Here is a 24289-nt window from a genome sequence, read left to right on the forward strand (position 1 = left end):
AATGCAAAAGTAAACAAAGTATGTATCTGTACTATTAATTGTAATATCAAATTTTAGCAAAAACCCACACATTCAAGTAATTTATTTGAATTGGCTTTAGTTTGATACCGATGCATCAAAAGCTGAATTTTTGTACTTCACTGCAATAATCTAAAATAAATTGCATAGATTAGAAAGAAATTCCCCAGTTACATAGATTATCCAAAAATATTTGCTGGTGCTCGTTTTATAGGTCATGAATAAAATGGAAACACAAATTTAAACTGAATCCAACTTCTAAGTGCATGTTTAAGATGTGTTGTATAATTGTAAACTCCTTGTATTTGTAAAGTACATTAAATGAACACTCTCAGATTACAGACATTACACCATGCACTTTTTCAGAGGGAGTATCCATTGCAAGTACAAGGTGTTAAGAACTCGTGGTAACTCACGTTATAATCATTGTTACAATAGCTGTTACATCCAGCAAAAAGGACTCGTGAGCCAAACAACATTATCACCTACTGAGCAATATAACATCTGCACACAGAAAATGCATCCTACTCCTCTGCTTTAACCACATCAGCACCTCCTACTTGTCACTTATTTTTGAAAAAAGTGCAGAATTGGCCAGTGGGAAGAAGCCATCAAATTGGCATTTTGAGCACCTGGAGCAGAAGTTAATACCTGGTTATATTTTTGCCATTTGAAAAGTTGCAGACAAAGAGAAAAGTGGGTTCATTTACTGTACTGTACAAGATAAGCTTGAGAACAAGCCTTCTCTTAAGAAATACCTCAGAGACAAATTTGCCACAACTAATCTCAAACAAAAACCTCAACAACAACCATCCAAACAAAAGCACATTAAAGAAGCAAAGATTTTCCAGCTCTATCTTAAGGGTCAAGGCAACAGGTCTGATCTTGACAGTCTTTATAGATATAAATGATGTATGTGGACATCCACTGAAAACAAGATTTAGCTTTCAGGATCCTTCACAAATACATTCTCCTCCTCAACTCAGAAGTGCCACAGTTTCCCACTGGTTACCACATCCTTTCTTTTCATAGACCAGAGGTTCCTGGCTGGTTTCTCAACACATGGAAGAGGCTGTAACTCCACACACCTCTCCCTCCACATCAGCTAAAGGCAACACTTCCTCAGAACAGGATGCAGCAGTGGCGCTCAACTTTGCAAGCTACCAGTGGGTAACAAAGCAGTATGAGAAGGTATGACCCAATTTCAAAATATTTCAGACAAAGAAAGTATTAAATTGAAGCAAAATAGAGCTTGAAGCCTGGCAATAACTTGGAACTCCTTGCAGATCCATCACATCTGTCATGCCAAAGGTGAGAAAATGCAGAGATCATGGGATAAGCAAAGATGTGATGAGAGAAAATGTCCATCCTTTTAACCAAATTACACCAATGTTGAGTATTTATAATATTTATTAACTTTTATGTCCAAAGTCTTTTCTCTCAACTAACCTCTTTGATTTTAAATGTTTTTCACAAGTTGATAAAGTTGTGATACTTTCTAAGCATTACTAGGCTTAGAGATCTAGCTCAAAAAAGAATGCAGACAATTGATATTGAAAAGCTTGGTTTTGACCAGAATTCAAAATCATATAATCTGTATACACATAAGGTCTGCACTGGCCCAGCTACATCAGTCATGAGAAATAAGGCCCAATCACTGATCAAACTTCTCAGCAGAGACAATTTTTATGGGGAAATTTTTGTTTTCACTAACAATGCACTCTACATGTGATAAATAAACAGTACAGTCCTTGGATGCATTTATCCTAAAGGAAAATATTACAGCAAACTTACCATTATCCAGACCCACCAGTGGAACAATTTAGAGATTTCCAAGCTGAAATACCTTAACTACTGCTGTAGTATTCACTTGAATCCACCAATAAAAGCCCTAGAACAGGGCTTTTTTACTGATATAAATCAATGCTACAGGATAATAATTCCTAAGGAAGAATAATTACACTTAACTTTCAGTGGTGCATCTGCATTCAGAAGAATCAAAGAAAGCTTTTTCCTAATATAAACACTCTGTCACAAGAAAAGCAGAAGTAGTAAAAATGTGCATTTCAATCCAGTGGAAGTAATGTTTCCATTTAACAAGATGCCTCGAGTTTCTCAAGGGAGTTGTTTATTTGTAACACAAAGCAATACACTTTGTGTTTCTATAATGTCATGTGTCATCTGTCTTTCTCTAAGAAATCTGTGTTGTCAATATCTATTTTATTGTTCAGTAAATTTTCATTACATATGCCATGATGTCTACATTCTGTTATCTCCCTGGTATACTTGCCACTTTTCATATTTTTCTAACAGTGAAATGCATTTAAATTCTGAAAAAAAAAAAAAAATATTGTAAGCGGTCACTGTACCTAGGTAGTCTTTTCACCTAAAATTATCATTTATCTTATTCAAGTATAAATAAATTATTTGCAAAACAAATTATATCTAAATTAGACCTACCATTTAGTTTCTTTGGAAAAGGCATCAGGTTTGTTTTATTTTAAAGGATGATACAAGTTTTAAGGCAAGGGCCTGGCAACAGAAATCAGCCAAAACTCTTAACCTGGAATCACTTACAGACCTTCACCCAAAGCACTGAAATTGATTTACCATATAGGATTTTAGCATATCAGCAGCCATAGGCAGAGCCAAGAAATTATTTCCACCCATTATAAAAAAAATCAAACGTCATAGCCAGCAATCTTATGTGGTACTAAAACCACTGCATCAAAATTCAAAGATGCATTTCTCTTAAGCCTTTAGAACCACCAAGCTCTGAGGTTTGGAGAGCTGCTCCTGCACATATTTCACATTGTTTTAGATGGCAGAAACAGTTTAAATTCCTTTAAACATTGGTCTGCCTTTCAAATCCCTATGGTGGTCTTGTTTAAGCTGATGCTGGAAAGTTACAATTGAAAATCAGCTCTGAAACTCAGTGCCCCACATCTCCTCTTTGGCCCAGGGAAATCTGACTTTGAGAGGAAGAGCAGCAATGGTCTGGATCCATCTCTCATACATGGGAATGACACCTGAACCATCTGAAACACCATAAATGAGAGCTCACAGGAACATTAAAGAGCATTCCCCATGTTCCTTTGGGACTAATAAAGAGAACCATCTAAAGAAAAAAAAAAAAAAAAAAAAGGAATATATATATAAAACACTGTAGGTCCATCACTTCTGCCAGTGACATTCCTGATTTCCATTATGTCAAAGGGAGTAGAATTGCATTCTGAAATATTCTGATGAAGACACAGGCATTACAAAAGACAAGAATAAATAATTTCTACCATTCTGAAGAATGTTTCAGATCAGTACACATTAACAAGTAATCAGATTTCAGGATATCATTTATATTCATATACAAATACAGCTTTTGTCTTGCTTGATAAATACTTACTGTCTATAAACCAGATGCCTGTAAGAGCTGCATTTCCTTACATTCTCTCACCCTGCCTGCAAGCCTACTTATATATAATACTTTAAAAAACACATATTTTGTTCCTATTGAAAAAAGTAGCAGCATTAACCTCTCCTGATCTTTGCAATTCTACAAAACAAGCCATGCAGAGCCATAGAGAGGAAAGGAACTGTTCCTCCAGGAAGTGCTTTAATGAAGTAGAAAAAGGCATAAACATTCTCTGTATGCCTTGTGTGGAACATGGAAAGTCACACAAGGAAAAAATACAAGGAACTTGTTATGTGTCCTGTCAGAAAATGGCTGCTACATAAAAGCAAAACTTATTGCCCTAAGGGAATCCAGCATTTTCTCTGCTGCTTTTTGTTTTCCATCTTGCTTTCCTGCTACAGTTACACCTCCCAGCAAGGCACAGTGTCAAGAAGCTTCAATGTGCAGAGGAAGATCATCTGACAACAAAAAAATATATCTACTGTCAGATGGAGTGTGCACATTGGAGAGAATTAACTTGGAGAATGTATCTGTCCACAGATTGTAAAACTCTATTTAGAGGCAAATAAATCCTTTTCTTCTATTTAAAACATTTATTCCATTTTAACCACTCCTTGCTCTTCAGGTGCCTGCTCCAGGTGAAGAAAGACACTAAGAATCACAGAAATACACTCTCACTTAAGTAGAAGACAGATGCACATTTGTTTTAAGTGCAACAGTGCTGCCTCTCCTGACAGCTATCACTGGAAATTTATTTCAGCAGATTTTTCAAGTTAGCCAGTATAAGGAGTGTAATGTTAGTAATGAGATAATAAGAACCATGGGTGAGGCAGCTGCACTGGTATCAGGGCAACAGCAAAGGACATGAAAGCTTTTATCACACAGTGCAAGATTAGGAAGGTCTGAAGCACTTTGGTGTGGTCAAGAGAGACACAGCAGAGTTACTATGAGTTCATCCTCTCCTGAATAGCATCAGTGCAACAGGACTAACTCCAGCTGAAAGGAAAAGAAGTCATTGAAAGGAATATGCTTGAAACTATTTGACTATAATGATCAAAGTATAATAGAAACAAGAGAATGGCAGTTTTGTATAGGAAAAAAAAAATAATCTGTATTTGCTATAGTTCAGGCTTCCTTTTGTGTCAGCACTTTAAACAACACAGCAAAGGTTGAGACAATGTTAACATTACTGGGAGAGCTACTAAAACTGTATGAGGTTTTAAATATAGCTTATATTTGACTAATAGCCTGAACTGCAAACCTACAACCAAGATGCTTTGCACCATATCCCAAATTTCAGTGTATTTGGCCAAGCTAGAAATGAAGCAAACTAATGGAAAAGTTATTCTTCATGTGAGAGAAGAAAAAACATACCACATCAGCAATTCCCAATCTTGCCAAGTTTCTAACTCCCAATTTAGAATATTCCTTGTTTACTATCAGCACAATTAAAGTACAGCTATCAAGAACTTCATGAACTTTATTCTTTTCATAAATACTGAGGTTTTTTGTGTTATAGGGTAATCTATATTACCACGATTATTACAAATGCATGTAGCTGCTGGTAGACAAAATTATTGTTAAAGTGTTCACAGAAAAATCATCAAAACAATTATTTATTCTCATAATCAGAGAGAAAATAGTAATAGTAACTAGAGCACCCAACAGACCAAAATTACTCAATTGTATTATCAGATATGTGCAATGAAGTCTTGCAATCTTCTGGACAGACTGTCCTTTCTACTTAACTTTACTTGTATTCACTATAGTGGAAATTACAGCTCCTCCTCCTGCTGAATTATGGAAGTGGTCCAGGTAGCCTGAGTACAGTTTCATCAGGCTGGATCCCAGCTTAAAGCAAGAGAAACACCTGGCACAAGCAGTGAATGCACAGTGTGCTCAGTACAACATTCCTGTATGAGCAGCAACAGCCAGAGCACCTGGCACTGGGAACAAGCCCCAGCAATGCCAACCTTTTCCTTGGCACCTGCCAGGACCTTCCCCACACATTGCAGATGAGCAGTGTAGGACTTCAGCCTCTTCTACTTTCTTCTGAATATTTAATCTGACATGTTATGCTTTCTGCTGATATAATAGAGAGCCTAAGTACAAGAAACACTTGTATTTCTATTCAATATAATTAATCAAAATTTGAAGGGGGGATATAAAAACTAAATAGAAAAAGCAGTTATAAAATACTCTAAATAAAGATACTGCACTTAAAAACCCTGACTAAAAACCTTGACGAATAATTGGGTAAAACTGACACAGCAATCAAATAGAGATACTTTCCACAAACTAAAAGACAGATATGTTAAATTCAAAATGCTAAGATATCACAGTATCTCAATAAAAAGCAAGCAGTGAAAACATCATAAAATAAAGCCCCAATATCTTTCAATACTATAAAAAGGAAGTCAGAGAAACAGTCAAATCCCAGTGACAGATGAACCTTTAATCAAGAAATAAACACATTTTTAGTGGCTTTTCATCTTGCAAGAAATTCCTGAACAATATCTACTTACTAGCTCAAAGTAAAATCCAGAAGGTAAAAAATCCCCCCTAGTAGTCACATGAATGGGATACTACAGCCACCAAAACATTTTCCCTTAACCACAAACAGATTATAATTTACAGTGTAAGAGATTAAAGATCATTTTATTACTTCTCAGTGCCATTCTGCTCTTACAGTGCTGTAATTATAACTGGTCAAGTAGATCTTTAATTTTCACACTTCAAATACTGATTATCTGTATTCTGCAGACATCTACAAATACATCCATCAAAGCTGCTGGCTTCCACAGAATGTTAACCAGGGCCCATTGTTCTTACATTCTTTTTAGAGTTGAATCCCGGTGCATTAGGTCTATAAACAGGTCCACTTAGTCATTTTCTTACAAGCTATTCATGTAGAAACTATAATGTTCTGTTCTCCCCAGAAGCTTATAATACATCACATGGATAATTGCATTTGAAAAGATTAAGCATGAAACACAAGAAACAGCAATAAAATTCAAAGTATACCTGAGTCATCACAGGAAAAATACCATTATTTCTTAAAGAGCAGGTAGCACGGGGGGGATGGGAAAAACCAGAAAAAACCCTCAAAACAATACAAAAAAACCCATTCAAGCTTCAAAGAGAAGATTCCTGTAAGCATTGAGCAAGCATATTAGCCTTCTAATTATACACACTGACCTGAGACACAGAGCATGCCATGAAGAATTAAACACAAACTAGAGTAGAATTAGCCTCATATACACCCAATAGGGCATAAATCTCCACTAAAGTCACACAAAACACAAATGAAATACAAATAATGCCTCAAGAGAAGACTTTCTCCACCTTCTGCTCTACTGAAGCTAGAAAGTCTTTCCTGAAAATTAGAATAAATACAAGTCTGTATCTCTAAATAGTGACAAACACTAAATTTGTTCAATCAAATGCAGCATAACAGGAGACAGTATTTCAAAATTGTTACTGAGTTTTGTGTATGCAATTGTTTCATATGAGCCACTGTATTTTGAAGAAATTATCTCTTTTCCAATCATGTTAACCAATACCTGTTTTGACATGCATTTAACTGGCAAGGATTCAACCACTCACTAAGTAATTCCATTTGCTCTATATTAATAGTTTAAACAGTTTTTGCTGTGTCCTATCTGAGCACCTTCAGGATAACTTCTACTGTTTTTCCCATTTACACTTGATTTAGAAAATGTCATGACAAAACATACTGCCAATTGAACTTAATAACAATGTGTCATTTGTAATGGTTCATTAAACTTGCAAAACATGCATTGCATCCTCCCTATTGAGTCAATATCTATATTAAAGTAAATCCAGTAAATCCAATTTAAAACAGCTTTTAATCAAACTCAAGTGTTGAAGTTCTTAATATGGCAACTAACAGTATTCACAAAATACAGAGGGCAAGGTGTACATTTGACTGTCAGACTAGTTCTACTAGTTTTGGTATAGCAACATGCAATTTTTACTCTTAGGTTTTATTATTCCCCAAATTATTACAAAAACATCACTTCAGGATCTAGCAATTGGCACTACAGCATTTCAGCTTCCACTTCTGCTTCATAGCTGAGCACGTTCCACAGTTAATTCAGCAGTAGTAGTCAAGCAACTAATGCAAAAATGCAATTTCTGTTTTTCCTCTTAAAGACAAACCCCTACTTCTGCAACATTTACAGAATCTGCACCATTCTTATTCTTTTTATGGAGCTTTTAAACACTGACTGCATTAACTAATTAATTTGCCATTAACTAATTTATCTACTGACCGAAGAGAGAGAAACTGACACTAGGAAATTGCTAGTTTGGAGGTTAAATTAATTAAAAACAGTACTGTAGTGACAGAATTTAATCTCACACTTCTCATGAGAGAATGGAATCACTCACAGCTGCAGCAATTTGTGATAAATCCATGGAGAGATTCTATGATGGGAGTGGAATTAATTTGTGTCACCCCTAAGAGTATTTGTGCTCACTCAACAGTACCTGTAATAAACAATGCTAAAAATACACAAATTGAGCAAACCAAATGAACTTGTAGTTTGAGCTAACACATGATACATGCCCTTCAATATCAAGGTACAATAATCTGCATCAATAAAATTCAGGGGATCACAAGAATGGTCAGAATGACCAGAACATTCTTTGCAGCCTGTCTTTATCTGTGTGAATGCACTTGAGTAAAGAACCCAGCAACTCACAAGGGCAGTGAAAAAAAAAATACACTGAAAATATAACCACTGAAAATACAGCACCAAAGCTCAACCCCACCCAAATCCAATCACTACATCACTCTGGAAACTACCACCAACTCACAAGTGCAGCAGAAGAGGGACCTCTGGGCCTGAATGAAGAGAGCAGCAATGAGATTTCCAAATCCTGTGGCAAAGAAACAACAGAGAAAAGTGTGAGAAGAAGGAAGGATGAGCTGCTCAAACTGCAGAGACTCAGGCTTCTGCAGCAACTTGATTTCTCCACTCAGCTCTTTTCTGGACCTTAATAGACTCCTTTCTGGACCTTAAAAAACACCTTGAATACATGAGCCTCCCACCAAAGCAAAGCTCTAACAACCCAAGCAACTGGGCTGTTTTGAACAGAGGATGAAGTAAGCACAGCTTGGAAGACTCTTTTGTTATTAGCTCTCAATAACAAATGTCTGATGACAGAACTTGTCACCCCATTGAGGTGCAGGTACACAACACTTACAGCCAAAGTAAGAGCTGTTTATGCAGTTTATACAAAGAGAATCCAAATGGCATCAGTTTGAATCCTGAAAGAATCAGTGACAATGTGGTTGTGGCAGCAAAGTTTCCAGCATGCACTGTACAATTCTGCCCAGAAGCCAAGGCAAGTACACACGTTAAGCACAGCATCTATAAAAGGGAAATAATATTTTGTCCTGTTTTTGGTATTATTGACAAGGTATCTTCTATGTGTGAGCAGGAAGCAGCACTGCAGCTTAAGACAAGAGCCACATTCACTAGGTGGTAGTGTCAAACAAATAATAGCCATGCTAATAACCAGAAGGAACTATCAAGACAAATCAATATGAAAAGAAATTACAATGCTTATGTAAAACATTATTGTCTATTCATTGAAAAATTACAAACCACAGAATACAACTGATCTAGCAAGACAGCCAAATTGCTATTGATTTGCATTAAGAATTTTTCCCTACTTGACATTTCTAGAATTTTTATATAATTGTATATTAAAGCTCATAGTGAAGACAAGATCTATTATAAATTCCACACATCTGCTGAGATATGCCATTCTGAAATTAACTGTCTTGAAACTTATATTTAGAGCACATGAAAGTAATTCAATTTCCCAATATTAACTCTTCTTACATCAATACCTGAATCCAAGACAGGTTGCATTCTTGTTCCTGTTGTAGAACAAAACCAAGAGTCTCTTTTCTGTGATGCCACAAGAAACAATGGATTTTATGAAAAGTTTTTCAGAGGAACAGATTCAGCTGAGAAGGCTAGCATTTAAGTGACTGAATAACTGTGACTCTCATTCTAAAGAAATGTAGGACATCATCAAAACTTTTGAAGTTCAAGTCACAAAAATCTGATGATGAAATCTAAGTTTTTATTGCCATTAATGTAATTCTCTTTTTTAAAAAAATATATAAACAATTTAAGGCTGCTTTAATAAAGATTTTGGCATACAATACAGACTTCTAACATTTAAAATATGCTATTGACCTCAGGGATAGCTACTCAGCCCCACAGGTACAGCAATGATCAAGATGCAGGCCAGCATCTCTGAAAATGATACCTCTTTGTACAGACTCTGAGTATGTAAATTGGACTGGAGAGAAAGTTACAGTAATGGGCTGATTCCGGAGAGAATAACACTCCATTATGATGGAGGTATCAAACACCAAGAGGCTTTTTCAAACAAAATTCATTACTATATAAAGAAATTCTCAGTTATTTTTCCCATGCTGCTTTAATTTCCTTTTGAAATTAAAATTCCTGTGTGATACAAAATGATATCTGACTATTTGACAGAATTTGAGAGATATATTGCATGTGCTGTTTGCCTCACTGAGCTTCACATGAGCCATCCTCAAAACTCAATGGGATCCAGTAATACTGAAATGAACACCATAACTACTATTTTTTGTGAGGGAATTTAACATTTAAGCTTCACAAGCCAGCAAACTACTTCCTGAATACTCTAAGTCCTTATCACTAAACGAATTTATCATGCTTTTTGTACTCCATTGTTAATCTCATACTTCCACACAAGGAATTAATCAGAGAGCAACAAATCAGTAACTCTGATATCTGATATCAATAATGACATTTCTTTATTAACAAGAAAAGACACTGTTTATCAAAGCTCCAGCTTCAGGTTTTACAAGCAGCTGACAGAATAACTGTGTGTCCAACTTCAGAAACCTCACTGAACGGGCTCAGAAAAGCATTTCTTTTGATCATTACCTGATAATCTTCATGCTCATCTGGACAATTTTAGACTTGCCCTACCACCCAGCTTGGCCATCTATTTGTCTGTAATATTTTAGCTGCTGTAGAACATTCAGGTCATTGAAGCTGCAGCCCCTGACCAGGAAAACAGTGCAGTGAGAAGAGAACCCAACACACCACAATCAGCAGAGAGGAAAAGGCCTGGTGAACACAGGCCACAGCTTGGCAAGGGAGAAAAATTAAATTATCGTCACAGAACAGACAATAAATTGGGTCAAAGCAAACAATGAGGCATTCCTGGGATGGCAAAGCACAGAACTTTCTCAAGGAAAAAAGTGCAGTGAACTTTGCTAAGAATATTGGGGCTTATTTTATTAAAATCATCAGTATCTTTGGTTAGACAGGTCTTTTCTCCAGACTGTTTTTAACATAAAAAGTAAATCATAAAAGACCACAAAATTATTATTTCTTATAGCCCCCTCTGCAAACTACCTGAAGTTAAAAGACAAAAGTATTAAATATCATATGCTGTAAAGTTCTTTTTATTTTTATCTGATATTTCACTTGATACTCAAGGAGAAAATTGTATGCTACTTTGCAGATGCTCCTAAACTAAATTTCCTTGTTCAAATTAGAAACTTTGACATTTAAAATGAATTTTAATAGGGTAATAAACTCGGGATATTTCATAACTCCATCCAAGATATGAGGCATCTCTGACCTACTGACAGCTTAGACTGAATGAAAGTCATCATTAAGCACTCATGAAGCAGCACACCAACAGACACTTTGGAGTGAGTTATTTGAGTGGTAATGACAAATATGAAAAAAAAAAAAAAAAGGCAGTTCAGCCTCTTACTAGAACTATATTGTGATATTGTAATTCTTAAACTCAGTACAGTTATATGAGATGTGTTATAAATTGGCCCAAAGCAATCAGTAATTCTGATTTTTGTGTGCAAACTGGTGATTAGGAACATCTACAAAATCTTCCTCCAAATCAGGCCAACGTATAAAAGATAAACAGACTTCTTATAAATTGCAAAGAAAAAGAAAAGAGAAAATACTAAAAGTTTTTATTACAAGAAATTAAAAAGTTCCTTTTCTAAATATCATGGGACTGCTATAAGTCAAATATGAGGGAGGTGTCCATGCATACTATACACCAGTGCAGCCTGGTTTTATTAGCACTGCAAGAAAAAAAATAAAAAAAATCTTATAATCAATTGTTCCATAGGCAACTGCCAGCCCTGTTGCTCAGCATAGGGAAGTCTATCCCCCATCACCCCCATTCCAACATAAATATTAAGTTGCTTCAGCTCCACTGATCTGTACCAGTAATGGTGGATGATTCCTTAAACTACAAAATCTCACAAGCTCTCACTGATAAAATGAGACAGGTTGGTAGACATTCACTTGGTTTAGAAACTGATTTAATTTTCTGTTTTATCAAAAGTTGATTTAACCAAACAGTCACAATAGTTTTAATGGAACACTATAGCTTTATAACAAATTCAGCTTATTGTGCAGTAAGATGGAAAAACAGTACCGTGAAAAAAAAAGGCCAAAAAAAAAGACCAAAAATAAATTAAAAAACAAAATTTAAAATAACCCCCTGCCAAAAAAAAAAATTTAAAAATGCAGGAAAAAAATGAGGATTAAAGGAGTGCAAATGTTCCAAGGGAAAAGACCTTCATTAGTGCCACAAGTCTCCATTGCAAACATTCTCAAAGCAACTGCACACCAAGTAAATCAATCTCATGTGTACCTTGCCAAGAATATCTATCAGTTTGCCATTCCTATTGCCATGCTTGGAGGGGAGACATGCACAAAAAACATCACATTTGATGAGATCTTTTAAAGGTCAGGATTTTATTTAAGAAAGTGATTTAGTGCTAGGTGCTGAATTAAATGTAGAACTGATTTACTCCTGTATGTCATAATCTCTATGATGAAAGCAAATATGGGAACTACTTGCACCTGACTTTCTGTGGAAGGGATATAACATACAGTGAATTAACTACAGTCAGAAAAAGCCTGGCATAAAACAAGAAATAGAATCTATATTTCTGCAGGTATCACTAATGTAGTCATCACAAAAACTGTGTTTCAAAATTAGTTCTTAAAAATCTGAGATCCAAAGCATAACTTGATAAAGGATTAAGCAAATCAATTGTCTTCAAAACATTTCTAAATGTTTGCTCTGTGGGTGACCATGAAAGGGAATGTGTTCCCTAAATGGAGGCTTTTGAATGAAGTTCAAGCTGTGCATGTTTTCCAACAAATCTCATTTCATAAAGGTTTAAGATAAAAGTCAGACTATTAAATAACTAAATTCCAGACTAAGTATCAATAGAGGAACTTAAAGCCCTTACTGAGGCTTGAGAAGCTGCTAGCCCCAGTGAGCCATAACATGATTTGTGCTTTGACTGTTAACAACTTTTTTCACTTGCATCTCAAACAGAGGATGGGACAAGATTGGAACAGTGAAGGAGACAAAAAAACAGATAATAAAACCACCATTAGCAAATGAATGGTGGCTGCAATACCCTGGTCAAAAGTTATACCTAAAATACCTGCATAGCATCAATTATGCACCAGAATGCTTCTTTCTCTCAAGGAATACTCCTTCCAAGTCCCCTAATTAAATCTGCTTATTCATTTTAAACCAGAGCAGCAGATTCTGACAAAGCAGCAGTCAGGATTCTTGAATTATTAAAAAATTTTTGGTAAATATTAATAACTGCAGGTTCCCAAATTACTTTTCAAGATAGAAGAGAGAGGGTCAGGTACAGAGGGAAATATTCACAAATGTAAAAATACAAACATGTGCACACCATGTGTGTAAGGGAGAATTCACACCAGTAACAGTGAGGAATTCAGACTGCATGACAAAATATTTAACAGATAACCCTGAAAGTAAATGTAAAGTGTCTAAATCACTAAAAAAAGCATATTAAAACCTATATAAGTAAAACCATCACAAAGGATTCAATCCAAAAAAACATTTTAGTTATCTAATTTAAAATAACATTAGATCAGAATAATATTTTTCAGTTTGAATCAAATACTTGCATAAGCTTAGCTGGTAATTAAACACCTTCTGGCAAACTAGAAAATATCCAGCAGAGAAGTATAAGGAGACATGATACTCATTTTGAAGGCAATATCAGAAAGAAATCTGGAACACAGATGCTGGTGCATTAACATGAACACTAGTTCAGAGATTCAAAACCTTTATCAAACTTCACATCAGCTAAATAAAATGAGTTTTTAATGAAAAACTTATTTATCAATTTTGCATATTTTAATTGCATATTAACACTCCTAAAGTATCAATAATGAAAAAACTGCAGTGTAGCTGTTTCCTCATAATTTGACCAAAAAGTAGAATATTAAAAGCAACACATATTGAAATGAAGAATATCTAAAAATAACTTTAAGAAGTTTTTTGACAGATGCCCTCATTGCTTGTGCACCATGAAAGCTGATTTTTAAGCAAATGACATGAATTTTAAGAGGCAAGGAGCAGCAGCAATGCTGCCCCATTCCATTGCCCTCAACATCAATAATGACACAAGGGCCACAACATCGGAACTGCACTTGGGGAAGGTGTTTCAAAACAAACTGGATGATTTGATTTACAAATTAGGACTATAATGTGCTTAGAATGTCAAAAAAAAAAAATGGCAATGCAATCTTGAAAAGAAGAAAGAGGGAAAGCTTTAAAATAAAAAAAAATCTGTATATTTTGTTAAGAAAACAAAATCTGTATTCATAGATGTTAAAGTGGGAAAACAACCATTAAAAACATGACTCCAATACTTGCTCCTGCCCAGTTTTACTTCCTTTTTTAGTGGGTATTAAATGGAAAACTGAACCATGAACAAGACAAAAAATAGCATTACATACACATGCAGCCAAACTCGACAATATCTGTCTCGTTTTGATTTATCTAACCAGATCAGTGATTTCAAGCTTAGTATTGCAATTTGTTATTGTCAAAAAATACCTGAATTTGAAGAACTGAGAAATAAGTGAAACTAAATGCTATTTTATAAACCATGCCTAGGGATAAAATAAAATTTTTAGATTTTCATAATTCACGGGTTTTTTTCCAGCACTGCCTTTTCTGTTTCTTGAAAAGACTTCATTAAAAGTTCTATCCTTTTAGGAAATTCTCCTTTTGGCTAACACATGTCTTTTTGATGCATTATTATTATTATTAGCAGCAGCAGCCTGATCAGGTTGGAAATTCTAAAGCTTTTATATGTTTGTTTGAATTTCTTTTCAGTAAGCACTAAATATCAAACATTGCACCTTTACTCAGCTAAGCTGAATTACCTGTTTACCACTCAGGAGGGCAAAATCATTTCATAAAGTATTAGGCAAACTTCACTGAAAAAGCCAACACAAAAGAATAAAGATCTAAACACCTTTTATAGTCTCAAATCATTCATTTGGCATGCACAAGGTTGAAAAAGACAGTTTTATAAATTAGGAAAGGAAGTTTGTGTTAAATTTTTATTGAAGGAATTGACTTTAATGGTCAACCTGTGCAATATTCTGTAAATTAGCAGTAGACCCTGGCAACAAGAACATAATGGCAGGGGATTTTACAGCCTCATCCTGCTAATTGAAAGGACCTGACCTCACCAAGGTCATGCACTGCAAGTCAGAGCAGCCACACTGCAAATTATCACTGCTTTGCAGTCTGCTACCTGTAAAGGGAATGTAACTAAGCATGCTACACTCTGGTGATTAAAAATTAACTTTTTCCCAGTTTGCATGAATTATAGAAGCTTTAGAAACATAAAAACTTAAGGTAAGCGGGTTTTTGATTACATTTCAAAATTAGACAATTAATACACTGTTCTACTGTAATGTGGATATTTCTGTTCAGGTTAGACCTGGAGCTTTCTAGGAGGTGACAAAGGAGAAGTTTGCAAGCAGGGATGTATTTACACAGCACTGACCCAATGTTCCAAACTTTCTTGAGCAACTGGCCTTTACTTATAGAAGTGGTAACAGTGCAGTCAATAAAGCAACTTCAGCTAAAAACCTGACCCATGCAACAAGGGGTAAGCAAAGAATCCTATTATATATCTACTTCAATGTGTAATTTTAGGACACTCAACCCCCAAGTTTTCTTCCTTACTCTTGAAAAAAAACAGCATTCCAAATATATATAAGCAATATATGTGACTGCTGGGAGTAAACTTTGAGTTCCCTGTAAGTACTTTTCCTCCAATAAAGATACATTCAGCATATGCATATACTGAAAATTCTACATTGCTGTTCTTGCCATGTAATTAGGGGCAAAGGAAGATGTGCAGGACTAGAATCTTAAGTGTTGGTTTAATAACCTTTATACAGCTCATTTCTGAATGATTTTCTTCCTCTCTGGAGAGGCTTCTAATGTCAAACACTGGTATTAAGGTGAGTCATGGTTACTGAAGAGGCACAGAGAAGGCACACGACAAAATTATTAATTATGTTGAGGGAAGAAGGCAGAGTATTCTTTTTACTCCATAAACGTCCTTGTAAAACATAATATTTAATACTGAAGTCAAATACAGTTTCAGTAGTCAATAGCCACTAAAGTCTTACTGCTGTCAATAACAGCTGGGGACTTAAGAATGTCATTTAAAAACTGTTGCAAATGTTATTTTTAGAAGGCATTGGAGATTTTTGAGAAGGCAAAAAAGATATACTTTTTCAACTACAGTAACAGAAATTGGGCAATTATTCAATAGCTACAATATCTAAGCTATCACTCTCTAAGATAGTGAGCTAAACAGCTTTAATACAGTAATTTAAAATATACTCTTTCATACTTCTAGCAGTTATCATCCATTTTTCAGATTCTTTCCTTTCACACCAAATGCAACTGAAGCAATGCAATACTGATCACATCCTACACTTCCAAAAATCCCACCTTTGAACAGAAGTTCCAGATTCAGTTTAAGTGATGCTATCACCAGGAAGACAGTTTCCTTTGCTACAGGTCCATGGAAATTATGACACTGCTTTAACAAACCAAAGGAAAAATTGAATAAATAGAGAGTAAGATTCCCTAAAACTTAAAGCAACAAACCAGCACAAACTTTAGGGCTTAAAGGTCAATGTTGACCACTTGCTTTGTATTTCCCCTTCTCCATCCTGTGTGTCACCAATTGGTTTTGGTCACCCATTTTTTAATTGTTTTACAATTCTTTTCCTTAGATCTCACTGTGCTTTCATTTTGATAATTCTCAGGGGTATCAAATACAAATTCTCTAGCATCCCAGTTAACTTATGTAGTGTTTGATTCTTTTCACCTGTCAAAGCACATGCACAGAACACTGATTTTTTTTTTAATTAATCCTAGACAAAAGCCATGTTCACTGCCCTACTGAAGGTCCATCCCAAAAACTTTATAGTCCCATATTTATGCAGCCAGATTCTCAAAGACAGAAGTCTCCCCCTAGACTGCAGAACTATTATTTGCAAAGCAACATTTAATAACTCTTGTAGACTCTTTAACAGGTTTCAGAAAACCAGAGTCAAATAAGAAGCATATTCATTTTTAATTAAAAATAAACTCTCTAAAACATCCCAGTGGATATCACCAGTTGCCCTCACCAATGATTCCAGAGGAGAATAAAAACCACCACAAATACAACACAACACCCAGTAAGGAACTCCCCATTTACCACTGCCCTTGCTGCATTGCTCCAAAAATATAAAACATTACTTTCAACATGAACATCTTGTGTTTACAATAACAGGTACCTAACATCTAATGGGGAAGTTTATTTCACTGTTACTCACTTTAAAGACAGAATTTTCTTGCAGACACCCAAACCCACAGATTCTTAACATGACAAACACACAACCTTTGATTTGAGGTTGTACAGACCCAAACCTTAACCTGGCAGTAACAGTGAATAACAGACACAACAGGAGTTGCTACTGCTTGGATATTTATACAGAACAGACCACAAGATTATAAGAGATTCCCCTGAAATTGTCTAAGAAAATATAATGCATTAATTTAATCATTTTCCAGGAAGATATAATAAGGTATCTATAATTAGTCTCTAAGTACCTATATCTGTGGAACAGCTTGTAACAAACACAAGTTACTGTAGTTTAAAAGCAAAGAAGCTCTGTGGGGCTGAATCAGAGCCAAGGAGCTGGATTTCAGCCTCCCAACAATTATGTGAGCAGGCTTCATTAAGAATTGTATCTTTGAACTCACACTCTAATCATAATTTAAACAGGAATGTAGAAGGGAGCACAAAAATTTTAACAGATGAAATATAATTTAAGCTTCCAAAATAAAATATTTTCATTAAAACTTTAAAACAATCTGATGATGTTCTAAGAAACACTTTTTCTGCATTATGAAAAGTCCATAGTATCCTGCATTGAACTACTTAGTCTTTTTCCTGATACAATCCTACTTCTTACAAACATCAGAATAGTTCACTCTGCCAAGGAATTGCATTTATGAAAAATGCATGTTGTGAATGCCAAAGGCCATGTTTTTAGAATGAAAAAAAAAAAAAAATCCAATACATCCTTTAAAAGATGACAAATAGTCTTTATGAAAGCCATTCCTGCTCCTTCCATTATGGAAGAAGAAATCACAGTGGGAATACTAAGCTCAGCATATATTTGGCAGCTCACTGACCAGACAGGCTATTAACTATATAAAGGGCTATTTCTGAACATTTTTTTCCTTAAATAAAGTTTTGATTTTTCAGTGATTGAAATGCAGTGATGAATGTAAGTGCAAGCTGCATATTAGAAATAGTATCTCATCATCCCTGCACTCCATATTTTACTGTACCTCCTCTATCAAATGCATTTCTTCTGTAGATTCTAATACATCCCTTTAATCTAGAACTTCCTTCACATTCCTTAAAATCTCTATCCCTCTCATTTTCTACAGCTTCCCTTCACCTGGCTGTCTCCTCTTCCACTGTTTCTATGTTTAAAAACCTTTTCTTAGACCCTAAAGTCTCAGCAAGTCTCCTTCACTGCCTCTTCAGAGGCAAAATCTGTCCTTTCATTAAGCTCTTCTTCCTGCAGCAGCAGTCAGGCTCTTCCTTTGTGTGACAGCAATCACCTCTGACCTTAGCACCAGGAGCCAGCTTGTTGTGGTTTCTTTCAATATAAATATAACATATGAGTGTGAGAAAAGGCTTTTTGGTTTTGGGTTTTTGTAAATAATGGAGAGAAATAACTGCTGATAGCCAGCAGCATTCAGATGGACTGGGCTTAAGGTGTTCCATTAATTATGCATATTAGAGGGATGAATCCTATCAATAAATGAAACTTGAAAATGAAACAAAGCACCTCAAATTTAATATTCTGATAGCATTTCCCAATACTGAGTCATGTTTGATAACACTGAAAAAAGCTCACTGAGCTGAAGATACGAACAGAAATTCAAAGTGACAGAACAAAGCACTGTGCGTGATCACTTATAAAAGTTTAACATCTCAAAAAAGTCAGCCCAGTTTGCCCCAGAGCACACAGCATGACCAAAGTAAAAACTCAGTTAAGATATTAATTTTTAGGATTTTATTATTTAGCTTTCAGTAACTGATTTTGAAGAAGTGGGAAAGATGAGGAGCTTTTCTGTATTTCACTGGATGAAATTTCATACACAAATTCTTTCTTGCACTCTCTTCCTGTTTTCTTCATTGTGTTCAGGCAGCCAAGGGACCAATGAGTACTTTTACTGAAAACAGAATACATTCTTCATATTCTTTTCAGCCATCTGCCTCTCCACAGATGTAACAGAGCAAAAGCCTAAATCGACTCTACTCTGATAAATACTGTTACAACAAAACAATCCACAGGTTTATTATTTTAACCTCTTAAGAGAAAATAAAATTCAATTTTTTCAAAGTTCATTTTTGTTCCCCTCCCATGACACCATAAACCAACATTGAATGAAGGTTTTGAAAGCAAAATTTTCATAATAAAAAAAAATAGTGTAAAAGTTTGTATCCCAAAGTATTTTTTGCCAATCATTTAAATAATTCATTTTTTACAGTAAAACAGACTAATTAAGAATGCAATATTTTTATTTGCTTTAAAGAAAATCTAACTCTTTCAGAAAGGAGGAGCTAAGGCAAGAGAGACTTGGGATTTGTGAAGATTTTGCAAACAGCTAGTAAACATATTACTATAAACATTGTAAATTCAGGGCAAACCCTTTCTACTCTGAGCAGTCATATGGACCTAGAGTTCTACTATCTGGTTTTGAGTGAGAACTTCCCTGACTCCTCAAGGAAATACTGACACCAATAACAGGATGAGCCTTGTCAAAGCAGCAATAATGGGGGACTAAGTTACCCCAAAACAGCCAAATTACTGAGCTCATTAGAGGATGTGCCTTGTCTCCAAAGGCCTGTCACAGCAGAGGGTTCTGCACAGCCCTGGGTTCCAGGCTACAGGAGAGCCAGGGATGAGGCAGAGCACACACACACACACACAATCCCCCTCAAGACTCCCTTCTGCTGTGAGAACCTAGAGCAGTGCAGCTCGACTGCCTGCACCCTGCTAACCTCTAATTGAGATTTCCTAGCAGAGGTATCATTTAGATGAATGAGATCAAAGATTCCCAATTTATTTTCAATGTCAAGGGAACTCAAAGGGTTTTACTAACTCATGTACCTAGTGCATTATTTTAAAAGGATAAAAACTTTTCCTTTCTAAGGAAGTAATTATACCACTAAGTATTGCAATTATTAGATAAGCAGTACCTCCACATAAATGCAATACAGGAACAATCCTAAAGAAACAATCGCTGCTCATAAATGTAATATTTTGTACTGGATACCATCAGAGAACCTCCTTTGGTTTGCTTGATTTGCAGAAGCAAAAAGGATGGACTAGACACTTCCTTCAACAAAGTGTTTCCACTGAGTATGCTCATTCTCCAAATCTATTCTCTTCAGAAGTGGATCTTTTAATGACTAATGAAAGTTCATTGGAGCTTCAAACAGCAGCCACAAGAAAAAGTTTAATTCAAAGTTTCTTCCATCTCAAATGTCCATAATGTTGGGTTTTAGAAACAAAACATATGACAACATCCATATTAAATCTTTAAGATATTAGAAGAAAAGCTTTTCCCCATGACTTCCTTTTCAAGGATCACCTGCCATACTTATGTGATTCTTTGTATGAAATTATACTACACAAGTGATAACATATTTGAATTATGACAAAATTAATGGAAGGTTTTTGTTCTATATTTTATTGCTTTCAATATTTCTTTAGCAATCATCTTTGCAGTCTGTCTAAACAATTCTCTGTGCACTGACATTCACAAAACCGTGTTTTCATCAGGAAGTTACACTGTCATTAGGTTTCATGAAAAGCTATACTTTACAGTTCCTAGCCAATTTTTTTAAACCTCACTGCATCTTTGGGATGTGAATGCAACAGTTCTTACATCTGTCAGGTTTAGTTTTATTTACTTGAATACAAGCATTAATAACAAATTACTGGCAAACTGTAGAGAGATGATGAATTAGTTATGTTCTTCTTATCCAACACTGGAACAGGACCAAGAGAGGAGGGCTCACCACAGTCTCTGCTAGGAGAAAACCTATTGATCAGCCACAACAATCATCTACAAAGCTTGATAAATGCAGCTTGGGAAAGGCAATGATTCAGATCATTGTTTCAAACCTGATATTTTTACATACCAGATCTTGCAATACCTTTTGATTTCCTAGAATTGTTTGGCAAGAAACTTATTTTATTGTCAAAAGTTGCAATATCTTGAGATACAAGTAGAAGACATACAGATCTGTGGCTTTTTCCTCTGCAGTTGCACTGCTCATTTAACAATAAAAGTAATGGTCATCAGTTAAGCCTACACAGACAGTAATAAGACAGATCAAACCCAGCCATGAATACCTAACACAAGGTTTTAAAAGTCTAAGACAAATCATGTGAAAGATCAAAACATTACTAATTGTATTTTACACACAGACTAATAGGACCATGAGAAAAGACAGTTTCCTTCCCTAAACTTTCTCTTTTAGCTCAGCCCTCCAGTCCAACCAATCCCCACACCACTGCTGGGATCTGCAAGATCCCATTTATCCCAGAGAACTTTTGCTGGGATTGAAGCACAGGTCTCTCTCCCTGACCCACTCACTGCCTACTCAGCAGCAGAGCACAGCAACCTGTGAGAAGGAAGGGCACAAGCAGCTTAAAGCCCCAGCACTGTTACCACTCTCCCTGTATCAGAGCTGAGCTTTGCCTGCATCAGCCAGTCACCAGGAACCCACTCTGCTCCAGAACTCTGCCTCTCTTGCCCAAGGAACAAGGAATGTCAGAAAAGTTTCCATAAAGAAATTAATCTGTGAGGCACAATCTGCTGCTCATTCACAGGTCATCTGTCCATGTTGGAACAGGGCAGCACTGAACAGGAATGAGATCTGACTCTCCACTTCAGACCAGTGCAAAGGAGCCAAGCAGATTCCTTAGCAATTAGCTCAGGTTCTCTGGAGCTAAAGATCCTACTCCAAGGATAGGAAGCTTACTCAAAACCTTTAATCTGAAAGCTTCTCTTTATCTAAAAATGAGACAGCTTTGAAAACAGACTCAAGAAAATAGATGTTATATGTACTTTGATACACATGATGTCTGATGCTCCCTGCAGGTCTGTCACACAGCAACTGACACCACAAGGAAGATCTAAATTCAGGCCTGGGCTTAACTCTTGCTGACCTCCTATCAAAGAAATCAAGAAAAATAATTCTGTATAGATACAATTGTTGCTAAAACAATTTTTCTTTCGGGGACAAGGAATTGGGGAGGAAACTCAATTCATTGATCAGATATATAAATAGCATCTTTAAACTTACAAAGGAAGACATTGTCAGGGTACATTTATTGGCTAAATAAATTCAATACCCCACATAATTAAATTCTTAGTCATGTTTACTAAACCTATTGCTATCAGTGCAGTTGAAAACACCCCTGCCTTTTTCAGTATAGCAGTGATATGTGATATCTAACAAGCTGAATTAGTCCTGCAACAATAGCTAAAAATTATTTTTCTTAGCAGTTGACTAGAATGGCTTAAGAAATACTTCAAGTGCTCACATTTACTCATCAGCCTTCCATACAAATCACCTGACATGGAAATGTTCATAACTACAGCTCACAGACTGAATAATATTACATCTTCTTAAACAAACAGATCAAACACAATACATTTTTCTTGTGATTATTTTCACATACCCATCGTCACTTAACAATAGGCATTCCTAGAGTTAAGCACAGGAAAGGAAAACTACAACTTGAAGCATCTTTTAGAAACTCAAGACAATTAGAAAAAAAGACTATGCACACTGTCTTCATTATTTTACTTCATTACATTCGTGTTATTCTGAATGCAAAGAGAAAATATAACTGGGTTTGGTCCTAATCTAAAGCAAACCAGCATGGTTTTGAATCAGAAGAATCTGGTTCTTTCTAAAGACTTCCTAAATGCAAAGAGCTACAGACAGCAACTCAGAATCAGGAGAGCATAGACAAAGGCTCAACTGTTGCTACACTAAATCAAGTTTGTTATGTCACATTGTCTTCACAGACCCAGTATGCCTTATGTCCATAAAATACCCCAGGAACAACTTCAGTTTTAAAGCTAGGAATAAGACTAACTCCCCTTGCTATGCTCAAGCATCTTTTTCCCTGGCAGGTAGATACCTTTCACTCCTCTGTATCTTGAAGGGAAGAGGAAGAAGGTGATGGGGAAAAAAAAAAAAAAAAAGAATCTTCAGGGACTTGCTGTCAAGAAGCTGAGAATCTCAAAGGCTACATAAATCAAGGAAAATCCATGCTTTCAACACCTCACCACTTTTGCACTGGAAAAATACCCAAGAAATGAAAAAAAAAAAAAAAAAAACAACCCGAAAACACTCTTCCTGGGAATCCTGAAGGCTATTAAAGCATCTTTGTAAGAACAAAAAAAAATCTACAAGGAACAATATCAAGAGACAAACCATTCTCCTTATGTCACATTCACTCCAAGAAGAAAATAGTCTCTGCAAAAGTGACACAGTGGTCAACTGTCAAAATGAAATGTAATTTAGCACTAACAATAGGTAAGGACTGTTAGTCTCTAAGTGCTCAGTAAAAACCACGAAGACCTCCTTGAATGAAATGCTTTTAGCATAAGTTGTATCTAATAAAATTTTAGATCCTGCTCTCTGCAAAGAAGGAACTACTGTCAAATATCTTATTATAAATGTTAAAATATGTAAGTAATGAAAATTACCATTTGGATTTTCTTCTGAAAATTACCATTTTCCTCTATTTTTCCATATATCTTCATGTAAGATACTAATGTTTTTTCCAAAAGTAAACCAATTACCCAAACGTCCACCTATCTGCAGACAGCAGCTGCTTTGTTTCAATTGAGCAGAAATTTAACACACAAAGTTACTAACTGGACTCTGAAAGAAGCTTGTGAAATTTTCAACCATTATTTTTAGTACCCAAAATCACCTTTCTTTGCCAAATTATATAAGCACTTCAGCTTTTTTAAACCTTCACAGAACTGAAACAGCAGAAGCTGTTTACCAAGTCACTGGATCTCTCCTAAAGTCCTCTGTTAGGAGCTGCTTTTGGGAAATAATTAACCTTGAAGTGGTAGAAATGTTTTCACAAAGCCTGGGGCATTACACTGATTTAACCCCAATGACCCTACCCCAGCTTGGTGGAGGTGCCAGGAGGAAAAAACTTGAAAAGACCAAGATGCAATTATGAGTTTAATCCTGAGAAAGCAGAAAACAAGAGTGTGACCTAGGGAGTCAGAGCTGGAAGGACTGAGCAAGGTTTCCTTAGCAAAGCTATTTACACTCAGAGCTAG

At 35.7% G+C, this 24289-nt stretch overlaps 1 long non-coding RNA gene across 1 annotated transcript in view; it reads right to left on the reverse strand.

Moving 5' to 3' along the window:
- Positions 1-4350: 4350 nt before the first annotated feature.
- Positions 4351-24289, reverse strand: part of LOC306807305 — a 64149-nt gene continuing 44210 nt past the window's right edge. The window contains exons 2-3 of the long non-coding RNA XR_013775691.1: positions 8270-8332; positions 4351-4423 (exon numbers count right to left, since the gene is read on the reverse strand). This is a non-coding gene — a long non-coding RNA (uncharacterized lncRNA). The remainder of the gene's footprint in view (positions 4424-8269; positions 8333-24289) is intronic.

The sequence above is a fragment of the Erithacus rubecula genome (assembly GCF_903797595.1).
Source record: "Erithacus rubecula genome assembly, chromosome: 13".
Lineage (NCBI taxonomy): Eukaryota > Metazoa > Chordata > Aves > Passeriformes > Muscicapidae > Erithacus > Erithacus rubecula.